Source organism: Lathamus discolor, chromosome 4 (assembly GCF_037157495.1).
Source record: "Lathamus discolor isolate bLatDis1 chromosome 4, bLatDis1.hap1, whole genome shotgun sequence".
Lineage (NCBI taxonomy): Eukaryota > Metazoa > Chordata > Aves > Psittaciformes > Psittacidae > Lathamus > Lathamus discolor.
The window spans coordinates 45,106,801-45,122,174 of NC_088887.1; the positions used below are offsets into that span (position 1 = coordinate 45,106,801).

At 39.9% G+C, this 15,374-nt stretch overlaps 1 long non-coding RNA gene across 1 annotated transcript; it reads left to right on the forward strand.

Moving 5' to 3' along the window:
- Positions 1 to 8,865: 8,865 nt before the first annotated feature.
- LOC136012642 (uncharacterized) lies at positions 8,866 to 11,293 on the forward strand. Its single transcript, XR_010611870.1, has 3 exons — positions 8,866 to 8,966; positions 10,145 to 10,230; positions 11,168 to 11,293. It is a non-coding gene; the product is annotated as an uncharacterized LOC136012642 (long non-coding RNA).
- The last annotated feature ends 4,081 nt before the right edge of the window (positions 11,294 to 15,374 follow it).

Consider the following 15,374-nt stretch of genomic DNA (forward strand, 5'->3'; position numbering starts at 1 on the left):
GATCTGTTTTCCTAAGTCCGTAATTCAGAAAGTGCCTTGCATTTATTTATTTCTTTTTACAAAAAAGAGCAGAGTGAAAAAAAGAAGGAAGAAAAGGTATCCCTAGAAAGTGCTTGAAGACTCCAGGAAATCAGTAGGCTGGAATTGTTAACACTTGTGAAATGATTTCTGACACAGCCTTTGAAATGAAAAAATGAGATATTAGAAGGATGATAGTCTTTTATCTGCTGAGGAAGATGGATGGGTATGACTTAAGATGTCGTGTATATGAATGAGTGCTATAAAGGGATCATTCTAATGACATGCTGTAAAAGACAACTGTCAGGAATAAATTATTCTTCTCTTCTGATGATACTGATAATAATGTACTCAAATTCCCCATGACACATTTTCTCACCTGAAGTTAACTGCTTTTCCTAAAATGTTTAATGGGCACAAAGGTCTTTGTTGCACATTTCCAACTCCATGAAAAACATCGAGTAGTGGCTTATATAAGAACAATTTTGCCTGCAATTAGTGTGTTTGCATACAAGTACACCGGCTTTGATTAAGCAAAGGAAAGTACTTAAGTGCATGTATAAGTATCTTTCAGCAGTGGAGCAATGAAACTGAAATATGAAAGACGAAAGCACGATTTCAAAAGCAACAGAGCTGCTGAGAACAGTTCTAAGTAACTGATCAGATCGTGATTCCACTGGGGATGGAGATGAGCTGTATGTAGCTATCTCCAGATACCAGCATGGAAGTCAGATCCCACATGTGCAGCCCAAGACCAGTACCATACTCTGCTTGTTCTGAAGGAGCAGCACTGGGAACTGAGGCAAAGACAAAAGGCCAAAAACACTATAGGGGGAGGCAGGGACCTGTCTGTAGGCATTGACACCAGGTGACAAGCAAGCACCTGGATGAAGAACCTGGAGGTGAGGTGCCTCAGGCTGAGGGGAAGCTGACTACGTTGAATTACACTTTTGCCAACATTTGATCCTTGAATTGCCTGTGACTCTGACATTTGAAGTGTGCGGGTGCCTGCTTGCAAGCGACTTAGCGCTTTGAGGATATAGCGGGAGTAGCACGTCTACATGTGGGCACCAGTTTGCTTGGAGAAGTCAACCAACCTGCACGTTTGAACATGCTTGAGGCACTATGGCAGTGGGTGACCCATGCTGAGGCAAGGACACACCTGGGGGACTGTGACCATGGTTGGTGCATGGTGGGATAGGGACATCCCTGGGGGACCCACAGTGGGAAAGGGAAACTAAGGGGTAACAGGGCAGGAAGCCATCAACTGTAGAGTTTTAGAAAGTAATTCTCACTGCTTCAGCCTCCTATGTGCCCACTGCCTCCCTGGTAGAACTGTGGTGCGCTGAGGTTAAAAAAGGCAAAAATAAGTGTACTTGAGAGCACGAAGGGGAAGGAAAGATGCTTAAGTAGGGTTTTGCACCGTGATTTCTGTCTTTTTTCTCCTCACTAGCAGGATCAGGGATTGCATGTTTGTGTTGGTCAGCAGTAAATTAAGTCAAGAAAAATTCTCTGACTCAATGCTGCTTTACTTTTGACAGGCTGGTACAAGAAGTGATGGGCTGAATTACAGCAAGGGAAATGTAGCCTGAGCATTTGGAGAAGTTTTCTAACGGTAAAAGAGGCTAATCACGGACTGGATTGCTGAGGGAGTCTGTGGAACTGCTGGAGGATTTAAGAGCAGATTAAATGAACTTCTGTCAAAAACAATTTAGAAGAATTTGATCCTGCCTTTGGGACAAAGGGGAAAATTAGGTGACCCTCTTGAGGTGCTGCTGAGCCCTGTTGCCTTTGATTTCTATGACATGGACATGGTCTTGTGTACCTCTGGGGGGAAAGAGGATACTGGGCTTAATTACTGGAAGGTAGTTTCAGTCAGTGGGAGGGGTTTTCTGAGGAGAAATGGCTTGAGACAGAAAGCTGAGGATGTTAAAGAGGTGAAGTGTGCAATTAAATGAGATTATACAATGCTGTATTTGTAATCAAGTTGACAGAAAAGTGAATCTTTTTTCATTTGACCTAGCGCTGACCACACATCTCAGAGTAGTCTTCCTTAATTCAATGTACATTAAAAAATTGGAGCCTCAAGTGCTGTTTAGGTCTCTCTGTGGGCAGGGAGGTGCTGGCCTGGATGGTACTTAAGAATTAGGGAGCCACTGAGGATGCATTCCTCAGGCTGCAGCTGCTTTAGCCAGAATGATTACCAACTCCAGCTTCAGCTTGACTGTACATCCTCAGTCTCAAGCACCTTGCAGCACTCTTGTCAAGGACAAGCACGATTTCATTCTTCTGCCTACTACATTAATGCAGATAGCTATTTTGAGGTTAAGGCCATATTAGCTTTGAACTGCAGCCGGTAATGAACACCTTGATGAAATTCTGCTTTATTTGCAGGGGATTGAGGTACTATTATTAATTATTAAACCATTTCTTGTAGTATTTAATTTTTTCTCCCCATTTTGTGATGAGCAAGCATTGCCATTACTGCCTGTAACCAAATAATCATCCCCATTTATCATACTAATTGTGGCTTAATGAGGAAGGACCTGGGACTGGGGGAGCTGTCTACCCTGAACAGTTTTAGAATGTCGCTTCATATGGTAACGAATACAGGATATAATAATTAGGTCTTCCAGGTGCTATATTTGTCACAAAGCTTAAACACAATAAAAATTCATGTTGTGGCAGTAGACTTACAAAACACAATAAATTGCCATGGTAAATATGGAAATATGAAAATGAAGTATGAACAGATACTTCATACTGATTTCTCTTGCATGGTTTTGCCACACAAGGGGTAACTCCTTTCAACTCCATTGTACATGAAACTGGAGTTTCATCATGGCAGAGATGCTGTGTTGAATTGCATATGGCTTTGGAAGACTGGGTTTTTCTTATGCTTTCTGGTTCTCTCCCTGGCCCAGCAATATCTCACTGGTTGCATTTCTGCAGACCCTCAGATCTGCACTTCACCCCTGATAATCAGCGGTGTTTATTAGAAGAGAGCAGGATTCGGGACATGAGATCTGATTAAAAGGAAAAATGTAGTCTGCTACAAACAGTCTGTCTGTCTGCAGATAATTACTCTATAGATAAATAAATTATACTCCTTTTCTCTTATTTTAATGTTTTATCATGAAGTTGCTTCACAAAGTTTTTAAAACAGTAATGTCTGTACAACAGGGAAAACCTGTCTAAATATTCTGGAGACAATATCCACTTCAGTTTAATACAGTGGATAATCCACTCATGGTTTTATCTGAAGAGTCAGTAAGTGTACATGTTACTGCAGGCTGGTTTTGAAGTCCTCTTCAGCTCTTCAGGAGATCAGAAATAGTGAGAAGCTTCCTTATTTTTATTTTTATTTTTATTTTTTCCCCTATGCTCAGTAATTTCTACAAATAACTCCTAAAATGATGTAGTATTAACTATTCAGTATTAATCAATATTGACAAGAGTATTTCTTAGAAGAATGAAGTGAAAACTACTTTAGTTTTTCAAAGCTGTTTTTATAGCACTTGACAGGCTGCCATTCTATTGTAATTCTGGTCCAGCCCACAGGTTGGGGATTTTTTCTTCTTTGTAATAGTTGAGATATGGCATCATTGCAAGGGAGAACCACAGAAGAAATGTGACAAGACTGATTGTTGTGAGAAGGTGATTTAAGTGCCTGTACAGAAAAAGTTTGACCTTGCTTTGTTTAGCTCAGGATTTCATGGCCAGCATGCCAAGCACAGGACTCCCCTGGGTCCTCATGCAGTTGGTCATGCAAAATCCCTTCGGGGCTGGAGCTGGGTAGAGTGGTGTGTTGGCCTGCCCTTTTACTACTTCCAGAAGAGAAAATAAGTCTTGTTTTGGAACACAAAGCCTATGTAGGTGATCCTTTTGAAAGCAAGTGAAGCCTGCTTTTTTTTTTCAGGTAACGCTGAGGGAGCACTGATCAGGTGGCAGAAATTAGGCTCTCAGTAACTCAGGGAGATATTTTTGTCTTCATTGCTCAATAGATTTATCCTCTAGTGTCCTTCTTCACTGCTTCAACTTCACTGTACATTTCATGGTGCATAGTACATGGGTGAAGCCACACATGTGACAGTGGTAAAGGTATAGTTATGTGCATGACCGACTATAGTTTGGAGTCTTGAAATGCTGGACTGTGATTGTGAGGTCACGAACAAAGCTCTCTTTCTCTTTTTTTGCTACGGCAGTCTCATTTGTTATTTGAAAAGGACTGGGACTGGACCCTCATCTGAGAATATTTATTTACCGTATGATTGCGAAAGTGACTCAAAGCCTAGGGGACATGAAGAAGACATTTTTGTTCCTGGGCTTTGGAGGAATTGGAGTGGTCAGGAATGGCTCTCACCTGACTGAGAGAGTCCATGGCTGCATCCAAACATTTTGGGTGTGGATAGCCATCTTCTTGCTACCTTGAGGGTTGGCAAATATAATACTCAGATTTAATCTGGATAAGGTCTCAGAATATTCTGGATATTGAAGCTGTGTGGTGCTATCATTTTCAAGCTGAAATCGGGTGAAAGTATGTAACATTTGCACTGCATACGCTGCTGCTTTCTGTTCTGGAACATCTTAGACTAGCCACGTCCTTCTGGCAAAATAGGCTATGCATTTCTCTTTGCACATTGAGAGATATGGTTAGCTCTCTGTCTATGCATATATTACTTTGACAAAAATTTTAGGTAAGGTATGCATATAGATCATATGATGGATATTTTGTATAATGCCTGTCTACCATGATTCAGTTTTAGACTTTAGAGTTGGAGCATTATCTCTAAATATTTTGTTTAGAGTGCCTTGGAGACTTCTAAAAGTTGTGTTAACATTCTCAGGTGTTACTATTCTCTCTCAATCTAGAGAAGTGGTAATCAATCAAGGTCCTTTAAATGGTACAGTATAACTTGCTATAAGCCTAACTTTCTATTGATTCAGTAAAGACACTCAGGTCATTTATTTGCTTGTTTCTTACTAGATTTTTGGTTTCTTTGACCTTTGCTGGTGAATAGTGTGATTTATTTGGCATCCCCTCACCTCATGCTGTAAAATGTACATCTTTCATTAGTGCTGACGGGAGCTCTAGTTCTTGGCCAAGATCCATAATCCCAAGATTGGAGGAGGCATATTTACTGCATTTACTCTTCGGTGTGGTTTTTGTGCTCAGAGGACTGCGTATGTACATGTCGTCATTCTTGGAAAGTTTTTAGATAAATGACACACTCCTCCGGAAAGGGTGAAATACAGAGCTGTATATAGCCGCTATAGAGGACTAAAAGACAGTGATCGGAAAGGTTTCAAGCTGGAAGCACAGCAAAGGCTTCTGTTTCCCAGAGGATGCAGTGCCTTGCTATGTGCTGACTGGGAGGTCAATAGCCATGCCAATTCAACCAGGGGGCATTTCCCAAGAGGCTGCAGAGCTGATGTTTGTTAGCGACCTGTCTCCTCCTGTGCTACTTGCTCTTTTGCTTGTATGTTTGCTGTGTGGTTTGGGTTTCTTGTTTGTTTCTTTTTTCTTTTATTTTCTTTTCAAAACTACTCACTGCTTTTCAAGTACTTTTGAGAAAGGAAATATAAAGTTTACTGATTTGAATTTTGGTAGTTGATTTCCACAGGAAAAAGTTTGAAGTATGTTGTTTTGTTTCCCTCATAAGAACAGAAGTGTTGTATCTTTCATTCCTTCACCTAGTCAGCAGATGCACACATTCAAATGTCAGTACCCAGAGGTAAGAGCAAATGCCTGGAAACATGGCAGTGTATGTGAACAGCATTGTTGGTAAGCAGCTGCTGCTCAAATTGAACACTGCAATTTGGCAACTCAGACAGAAGTGCTGAAAAAACTGTCTGAGGAGTTCTCCAAACCACTTGAGTTCAGCAGCTCTGGGAGTGTTACAGAAGATGTGGGGGACACATTGAGAGCTAATGTTCTGCCTGTATGTTTATAAATCAGTAGGTTGCACTAGGTAGGTTTAAGTTGGATAGCCTTTTATCAGTTCTCACCAATCATGGAAAGAACGATAGCAACCAATGTAAGCCATGATCCCTTCATTCTAATGAATTCTATTCAACATGATTTTATAACAAACAGTTCATGTATTTCTTTGATATCAGTTTTAATTAAATTGCAAATCTGTTTGATAAAGGCAACACTGTTGTCATGGACTCCAGTAAAACATCTGACTTTTGGAAGAACAACATTCTTAGAAAGATAACTACTCCAAAGTGAAATCAGTACAGCATATATTAAATGAATTAAAATGTAATAATTAAGGTGTTTCAACAAGCAAGTTCTGATGTTCAGTTTGAACTGGCTGTGTTTGTCCTGAGTGAGGGTGGAAGACGAAGAAGGTAGGGTGAAGCAGCCCACATCTTTTCTGAAAATGTTTCTTTTTTAATTTTTAGTAGTGTTGAACAAGTTGCTGAATTGTTGAACAATTGCTGAAAAAGTTTCAGGGAATGAGAAGTTAATGAAGAGTTAAGCAAACGCAGAAGAGTTACTTCGAAGTAGCAGGGTCATCATCTTCAAAGTAGCTGGGTTCCCTGAAGAGATGTGAGAACCACAGAAAACCCACCAGTGAGCAGCACTTGCTTGCCTGGCAAGGCTGGGCAGACTCGAGGGCAATCGCTCAGGGTCTCAGGAAGTATACTGACTGGGAGCTTGAACTGAGCTCCAGTCAAAGGGTGATGTCAGAGATGACAAGTAATGTCCTAGCAAAATTCAGTGGGCTACTGAAATGAAAGTACTGCCAGAATACTCTGTGGAATTGTGTTGTCCGCATTCTCTACAAGTATGTTGACTATCTGGGAAGAGCTCAGAAGAAAACTACATGGCTCTTTCCTATTAATACATCATAGTCTGTCTTGAAAGGAGAGAGAAAAGGAAATCTGGTTTACTGCAGAGGACAGTTAAAAGTGGACATAGTGCCTATGTAGCAAGAAGCTGTCTCACAGTAAAAGTCTGATAAATTTAGGAGATCAGTTGGGAATGAAGGATTGGAAGCTGAAGCTTGGGAATTGCAGACTGAAGTGCAAGTTCCTAGAAGTGAGGGCATCAGGTGGAGTAACAACTTATTGGTCCTTTAAAAAAGTTATGTATTTTCATAGTAAAGACTTCGATTATGAAATCATGAACATTTCTTATCCTAACATTGTTTTTTTCCCCAAGGCTCTAAGAGTAAAGCCTGCAGTTCCTATTTTCCTGCCCATTAACGTGAAATGATGCAAAAAAATCATACACTCTTCTTGATTTGTGATAATTTCACATGGCTTTTTGGGAATTTATGCAGATTATTTCTTCAGGTATCATGTCCCAGTGCATAACTCATCTCTCCAAAACAGGAGTAAGTTAAAGCTAGTGCAGTTATATCCTTTGTTTTTCTCTGTTGATTACAAATCTAAACTTTTCTTATTTGTTTTCAGTGTAGTGACTCTGCAGAAAATTGTAATAATTGTGTTCACCAAAGTGATTTAATTGCAATGGTTTTCATTGTAAGTGTAATTGCCATTGCATTTCTATTTTCAAATTGCTCAGATGCACTAAAATCTTCATGTTGATTCCTTGCCTCTTTGTATTCCGCTATGGTTTTCCAACAATGTGGTGAGGATACTCTTTTAAAAGTAAATCTTAGGGAAAAGCTCATGTATGTGAAACAGCTTCTCCTTTTTGCTGATTAAGGTCATCTGTAAGTCCAGCATGTTTCCATCTTCTGCTGTATGAACAGGATAGGAAGTAATTCCATGAACTTGTTGGCAGCTGTTGCTTCTGGTTAGATCCACGTGCTTTGTGTGAGTGATACTATATTTGTGTAATTTACATAGAATCATAGAATCAAACATGTTGGAAAAGACCTTCAAGATCATCAAGTCCAGCTGTTCGCCAGCACTGCTAAGGCCACCACTAAACCATATCACTAAGGGCCTCCTCTACATGGTTTGTGAACACTTCCAGGGATGGTGATTCCACCACTGCCCTGGGCAGTCTGTTCCAATGCCTGACTGCCCTTTGTTGAAGAAATTGCTCCTAATCTCCATTTTGGAAGAAGAGGGTCTCACATTTAAGTATGCAATGATTCATGCCCAAATGAGAACAGATTTTTTTCAGGGAACAGTGATGCCCTCTTCCATTGTTTTGTGGTGGTTTTGCAACCTGTTTTTGCCATCTTTAAAACATTTCTGACACAAATATTATCTGCCAGCAATTTTCAGTCCTTGACCCTATTGTTTCTTTCTTACATTTACTGCAAGTTTTCTATGATTAGTATTCCCAACCTCTGCCTGCTAATACAAATTCTAGTGTTCCACAAGCTCCAGCATTAGCATTTTTTATAAAAATGTGGGACTCTGCAATAAACTTGTCCCTTCTGTCTTATGGCAAATATTTATCCCAATTCTCTTCACAAAAGTTCTGAGTCATCTCTAGTTCAGTGCTTACAAAAATTCCACTGGAAAAACACACATACACAAACCAGGTAAACAGCAAGAAGAAATCCTTCCAAAGAATTATAAGAAAAATGTTTATTCCTAACTAAAATTCAATTTCTTTATGTATAACACAAATAAACTGTTAATAATTGTAATTATGTACTTACGAGGAAAAAGCAACTAAATCACCTAACAGTTTTGAAATGTTTACTGTTACTGGGCTTTGCTAGTGTCCCTCTGATGTAATGGAAGGAAGCAATATACTTTTGCAATCTCTGGCATATGCTAATTGCCCTGGGATTTTTGTTTTAGTTTTATTGTGCATTTAGACTTTGTCTAAATCAGGGATATAACCAGGGATTTTTCTCTTGCCTTCCTTGATTTGCAGTGCTTGGAAATCTGCAGTGAGAAGTTGTACAGATCCTGCTGATTCACTCTGGCAAATGCTAATAGTTAACTGCATCCTGTCTGCAAGAGTGTGGAATGGTCTCAGCGGGATGCAAGCAAAATTAAATTAGGTATGGCCATGCTTAGATAAAGAGACACTTTTTGCTTCTATTTTAAACACCAGAAGAAACACAACAAATATGAAGGCTTTTTATATTGAATGTGTTAAGGGCAGGTTCAGTAGTACACATGTTGGTGGGACTCTTCATATCTAAATTAAAAGGGAAAAAAACATTACTTAAGGATATCCGGATCCTATTGAAGACAATACTACTGCATCCATTAAAACCAGTGTTATAGCCTTATGCTCAATAAGCGTACCCATGCAGAGTTATGCATTTTCTGGTAATGATCATCAGAAAGAACATTATCTGCTAATTCAATGACTGGTAACATCATTGCAGTTGGCAGTAACTGCCATGGTGCTCTTCAAGAGTGGCTGTATAAGAAGCCTAATCGGAACATCAGATCTCTATGTTCTTTCCCACTGGAGCTGGTGGTAGGCTTTTAAATATTTATTATTCTTAATAGACACAAAAGTCTGAAGATGAGCTAGGTATTGGCCCAGATAACAGATCACTGTGTAGCAGCCCCTGCCCAGCTTCTCTGCATCATGTTTCTGTGCTGCATAGGCAGGAATTTTTAAATGAGATGTTTGCAATTCAGCATCGAGGCTCCACTGCGCTGCCAACCTGTTAAAAATATAATGGTAAGGAAGTGAAACTTCATGTGACTGCTTGTGAATTCTGGGATATAAATCAGTTTACATTTACAGTCATGATGGAGTGCTTGACTTGTTGATCGGCAGGATAGGAAAAATATATATGCCCCTCAAAATATCCATTCCATGCACTTAAGTTTAAAATGCTGTGTGTTGTTGCCCAGTGATGATTTCATCTTTATTGCAGGGAAACTAAGTGAAGTCATCTTACCGAGTTTAGCTATGGCTTTCCCAGATGGGTCATGAAAACACCTCTACAGTAGCAGCCATTTAAGAATATTCTCTCTTTTCCCCACCCCAAAATGTTACAGAGGATTTACTGGATAGTTTTATTTGCTTCAGCAAATACCTGCTGCACTTAAGCCATAAGACACTAAAGAAATACTGCAGTAGAGCCCTTTTTGTATCACCAAGAATATAACTGCATTGTCAATTACTCCTGAAGCAGTGCTGGGGAGTTTATGGCAGGGTTAGGAATTGTACTAGAATCACTGTTTTGGGATTAATTTGTCTTTTAAATCCCAACAGAGAAGGATATGGACCTGTTGGAGCAAGTCCAGAGGAGGGCCACAAAGATGACCAGAGGGCTGGAGCACTTCTGCCATGGAAACAGGGTGAGTGAGTTTGACTTGTTCAGTCTGGAGAAGAGAAGGCTCAGGGGAGACCTTAGAACAGCCTTCCAGTGCCTAAAGGGGGCCTACAGGAAAGCTGGAGAGGGACTTTTTACATGGCTGGGTAGTGACAGGACAAAGAGGAATGGCTTTAAGCTGAAAGAGGGGAGATTAAGGTTAGATATAAAGAAGTTCTTCTCTGTGAGGGTGATGAGGCCCTGGCACAGGTTGCCCAGAGAATCTGTGGCTGCCCCATCCCTGGCAGTGTTCAAGGCCAGGTTGGACAGGGCTTTGAGCAATCTGGTCTAATGGAGGGTGTCCCTGCCTGTGGAGGGGGGTTGGAAACCAATGATCTTTAAGGTCCCTCCCAGCCTAAACCATTCCATGATCCTATGATTTTCTTACACCAAAAAGGGATTAAAACGTGTTGCGCTCTTTTTTGGTACAAAGAGAAAAGAATCCATTTCCAGAGGGGTTACTGCTGATTTTCTAAGGAATTACTGCGTAGGTGTTGCAGTATATGATGTGAAGCTACACAGCCGACAGTGGATTTTGGAATAGCTTTGATCCTTTTGCTGTATCTCTGGGACTGTAGAGAAGCGTTTGCTGGATGATAGCACTCCTGTTCTTTGAAATAGCCTGATTTTTGAAATAGTTCAGAATGTATTTTCTTCCCAGCATGTATCAGAAGAGAGCTGCCTATAACTCAGTGGTTAGCACATTCAGGAATGTTTGGAGAGATCTGCATTCCAGTCTGTTCTGAATCATGTCCCTGTGTGAATGGCTACTGTGAAACCTCTTCTCTCTTCCTTTAGGATCACAAGAAAAGAACGTATTATTTGGGGAAAAAAATCATTTAATTAAACATGATCTTTCCCTGTTAAAGTTGGGCTTTTTAGGCAGTTGCTTTTTTTTTTTTTTTTTTTTTTTTTTCCCATAGAAGAAATTCCAGCCCGTTCTAGCGACAAGAAATTAAAGGCTTTGCAAGTTGGTTTCATAGAGCCTGATAGTTTGGTCTGTACTTTGAAACCCTGTCTCCTAAATTCATGTGAATATATGCAGAAGATCAGCCTCATGCCAAAGCAAAATCCTGTAATAAAGGTATGTGTGGGAGGAGGCGGATCATTTTCACTGATCTTTTTGTCTCTTTTTGTTTTGTTGTCACCCTTTTTTCTGCTATAGCAACGGTGCTGAGTGTTGATGCCATAGCACATTGAAGACATATTAGGGACATTAACTTTGATTCAATCTGTCTTCATTTCCTGTAGAAAAAATGTTCGTTACCTGTGAACACTTTTGTAACCTACTCCTGAAGTTACATTTTACCTATATATCTTTTCTATAGGTGTCATTTTATCATAATATTTACATTACATTTACAAGTTCATCTAGCTTTCATCTTCTGTTTTCAGATGCCACTTGTTAATATTTCAGGTGCAAAAAGTCTCTTCAGATTGGAATACCTCACACTTGGGCTGAGGAAAAGCAGTGTCGCATCTTTCATACAAGTCTCAGGCATTCTTTTCTGGGATAGTCTGCCTCATCAGAAGCAGTGGGCCCTGCTGTTTCCATCTATCATTTCTTTTGTTTCCTTATTAAACAGCCTGTCTTTACCTAATAAATTGAAACATATCTACATTTCCATCATGGGTAATAGCCCTGATGTGGTCTATGTCACTGAAACGTGGCAGAATGAAATATCGTCCTCCCCCCAGTTTTGACTCTATCATCAAGTTTGCATTATATCAGGTCATCCAGGAGCTACTGCAGTAATCCTTCATTCTTATTCTAGCTGTCCACTAGTGGCCTCTTATGTTTCATCAAGTGAAACATTGAAATAACAAGTTGTGTGTATTTATAGCCTTATTGCTGATTAAGTATAGTAGCTAGCTTGTGAAGTGGCTGTTGGGAAATAGGAACTTCAATCAGAGCTCATTTTCCCATATAGCTAGGAGGACAAAGGAAATGAGATATTCCTAGAAGTGTTGTCCACAACTGGATATAATAAGGAACAGAAGGTACAGCTATTTGAGTGTATTAATTAGCTCTTCTTCAGATCTACACATCTGTCAACTGGTAACTGCAGCAGCTTCTTACTTTATTACTTCAAGAAGGTATCTTTAAGTAACATATTTCCTTTTTTATGTCAGTTTCATTTTTGTACTGACCCTTTACATGGAGTGATAAGTAGCAAATGACTTCTTATTAATCTATGAAATTGTAATTTATCTTCCCCCCCCAACAAATAAACAAATAAGCAAAATAAATGGAAAAAACCATCAGAGCCTTTTCTACCAGTAAAGACAGTGCCCCATAGAAGGAAATTTTACTAGGTACCAGTCATCAGTCTGCACGAGACATCTGTCTCCTTCATTTGGAGGTATATGTATGTTATTCACACATTGTCCTTTGGCCTTGTTTTCTCAGTTCTTTAGCTAAAAGTCCAGCTAAAATCTGGATTTTAGCAGATGCTAAAATGCCTTTGTGAATCCTTTGTCTGGGCCATCAGTTTACAGCCACAGAAGGGCATCCGTGTTTTTCATGAACAAGAGCCAGTGTTAATACTGTGTCCCTTCTGATATTAGGGTGTGTTGTAACTGTAGGGAGGATTACCCAGTTGCTGCCTCTCAATGAGAGGATTTGGAGTGAATTGCCCAGCATATTCCTTTCTCTCTAGGAAACTGGTGTGATGATGCCCCAGGGTGCTTCACAGGGGTTTCCTGGACTATCTGTCCACTCCTGCTCAAGGAGAAGCTGCTCAGTTCCATCGCACAGTGAGAACATTCATAATGAGAACAATTGGCCATTGGAATAATCTCCCCAGGGAAGTGGTAGATTCCACAATGTTGTATACTTTTAATATTGAGCTGGACAGGGTGCTGGGGCACCTTGTCTAGACTGTCCTTTTTCCCAGAAAGTTTGGACCACACGGTCCTTGAGGTGCCTTCCAACGTGGTATTCTATGATTCTATGAGCTATTTTTTATTGCTTGCTGACATTAATATTATATCTCCTGCTTTTCTGATAAAAACTCAGGTTTCCCAAAAGCTGTTCTTCTTTATCTGAAGGCTATTTGTATCTTGCCAAGAAAAGTGCCTGACTGTGGAAGGCCATTTCCCACCAGTGATCTCCATAATCATTACACAGTCTTGTTTCGGGCCTCAGTAAAGCATTAGTTGTCCTTGTTTATTTTTTTCCCCAGTTAGCATTTTCTGTCGTGGCTTTATATTATCAGGATGCCCATGGTAGTTTTGGGCCTAAGGTAGGAGTGGGTGGCTTTTCATTTTTCATCCCTGAAGAATTGCTCAGCATTGTTGGTGAGTGGTTCTATGCCCTTCTCCAAGGGTCTCTTTTGGTTTAGGTACCTACTTCAGATGACAGTTTTCTCTCTGTATGTCTCCTCAAGAGATTTTGAGGGAAGGCGTCTGATGTGGCTTTACCTCTGCATTTTCCTTCTCTTCGTGATGAGAAATAAGAAATGATCACCTCATTATAAGAAAACATGAGGTCCTGATTTAATGTTTGGCACATGTTGTTCATTTAATTATTGCATGATTGCTGTGTGACAGCAGTGTAGGAGTAATACAGCTGCACATTACTTTTTCAGGTTCCCTTTTTTGTGGTCTCTTAGAAACAGATCACCAGCCCCCTTCTCCAGCCCTCCTTTTTGCTAGCAGGTTTAAAACCTGCCCTTCCCCAAGACATGTAGCACGGCTAGTCCACTGCAGATCTAAGAGTGCTTGCTTCAGTTTCCAGAACTCTAGTAGTAAACAGGCAGCCTCTTGATTTAGTTCTCAAGTTTTGAAATCTTTTGTTTCCCAGAAACTTTTTAATACTCCTGTTAAATACAAAGTAAACCTGAGGGGTGCTTGAACCCCTTTTTGAGAGTGTTGAGTATCAGTTACCTTGACCTGCCTGACATTCCACTGCAGTTGAAACAGTTCTACAATCTTACTGCTCTAGCAAGTTGGCATTATGTTTAATATAGAAGATGCAAAACCTCTATATGGCATGGCATGAATAGTTTTCAAGGACAGGCTTCTCTGTTGTTGGGCTTTCTTTTTCTGATCAACAAATAATATTTATTTCAGGTTGGAGCTCATCAACCTGAAGATACAAAAGGCTGGGATGAATTTTCTATTTCTGAGAACTGATGAAGTATTGTAACAAATACAAATGAAATTTCTCCTATAAAACATTGCTTAAATTACTGTAAATCCTCCTTTGATTAACTGCTGTGCTACAGGTACATACTTTTCTGTAATTGAACACAAAAAATGTTAGAATTTTTGCCTTCTGAGATCAGTTGTTTATAGGTGATACCTGTTTTTTAATGGAAGTAAAATTAGACCATTATCCCCAGTAATGAACAGGAGGCACTAGGGAAAGTGCTGCCTTGCACATTCTCATGTTCAGTCAGGTTGTGTAAGTATTTTTTTAGGAGAATAGTTGCCTATGGTTGTAGGAGAAACATGAATAATAAGCTCTTAAGAATATGGCAAGAGAAAAACAAAAGGAGATGAGTGCAATCTGAAGGGGCAATAAAGGCTAGAGGCTTACGTCAATGAGAGGTTTACGTCAACACTACAAGCTGAACTACTTGTAAATGCAAAAGGACTGAAGAGAATGCTTACATCACCTCAAAGTGTCAAAATGTGTTTAGGGGGCCATATGTTTATTGGCAGACTGAGCACAGGGTCTTTTCTTACAGTTTTGACCTGAAAGATGGTGTTTCTTGTCCCCTTTTCCCAAATAGTGATGTATTGATGCTGAGAAACTCATAGGATAGATTTTTTAAATGTAATATCTTTCATTAATAACAAGTACACCCCCTCTTTATTTTCAGGGTATACTCTTAGGCTGAGTCATGCCAATATGCTACTTAGAGATAACTTCAGTGGAATCACCTTGTTCAACCAAGATGAGACAAATACTGTTTAATGAAGAGCGAACAAGGACAAGAAAGAAGAAATACCTCTGTATAAACAGGGTATTTTAAATGGCATCTGGGGAAGCTGCTGACATAGATTGTGGTCTCATTACAGAGGACAAAATGACTGTGTAGTAGTGAGGTTTCTGATGTTCATTGTTTCACTCGAATCAGTCATAAACTGATTCACTGCACCTAGGGCAAAAGCAGATATAGT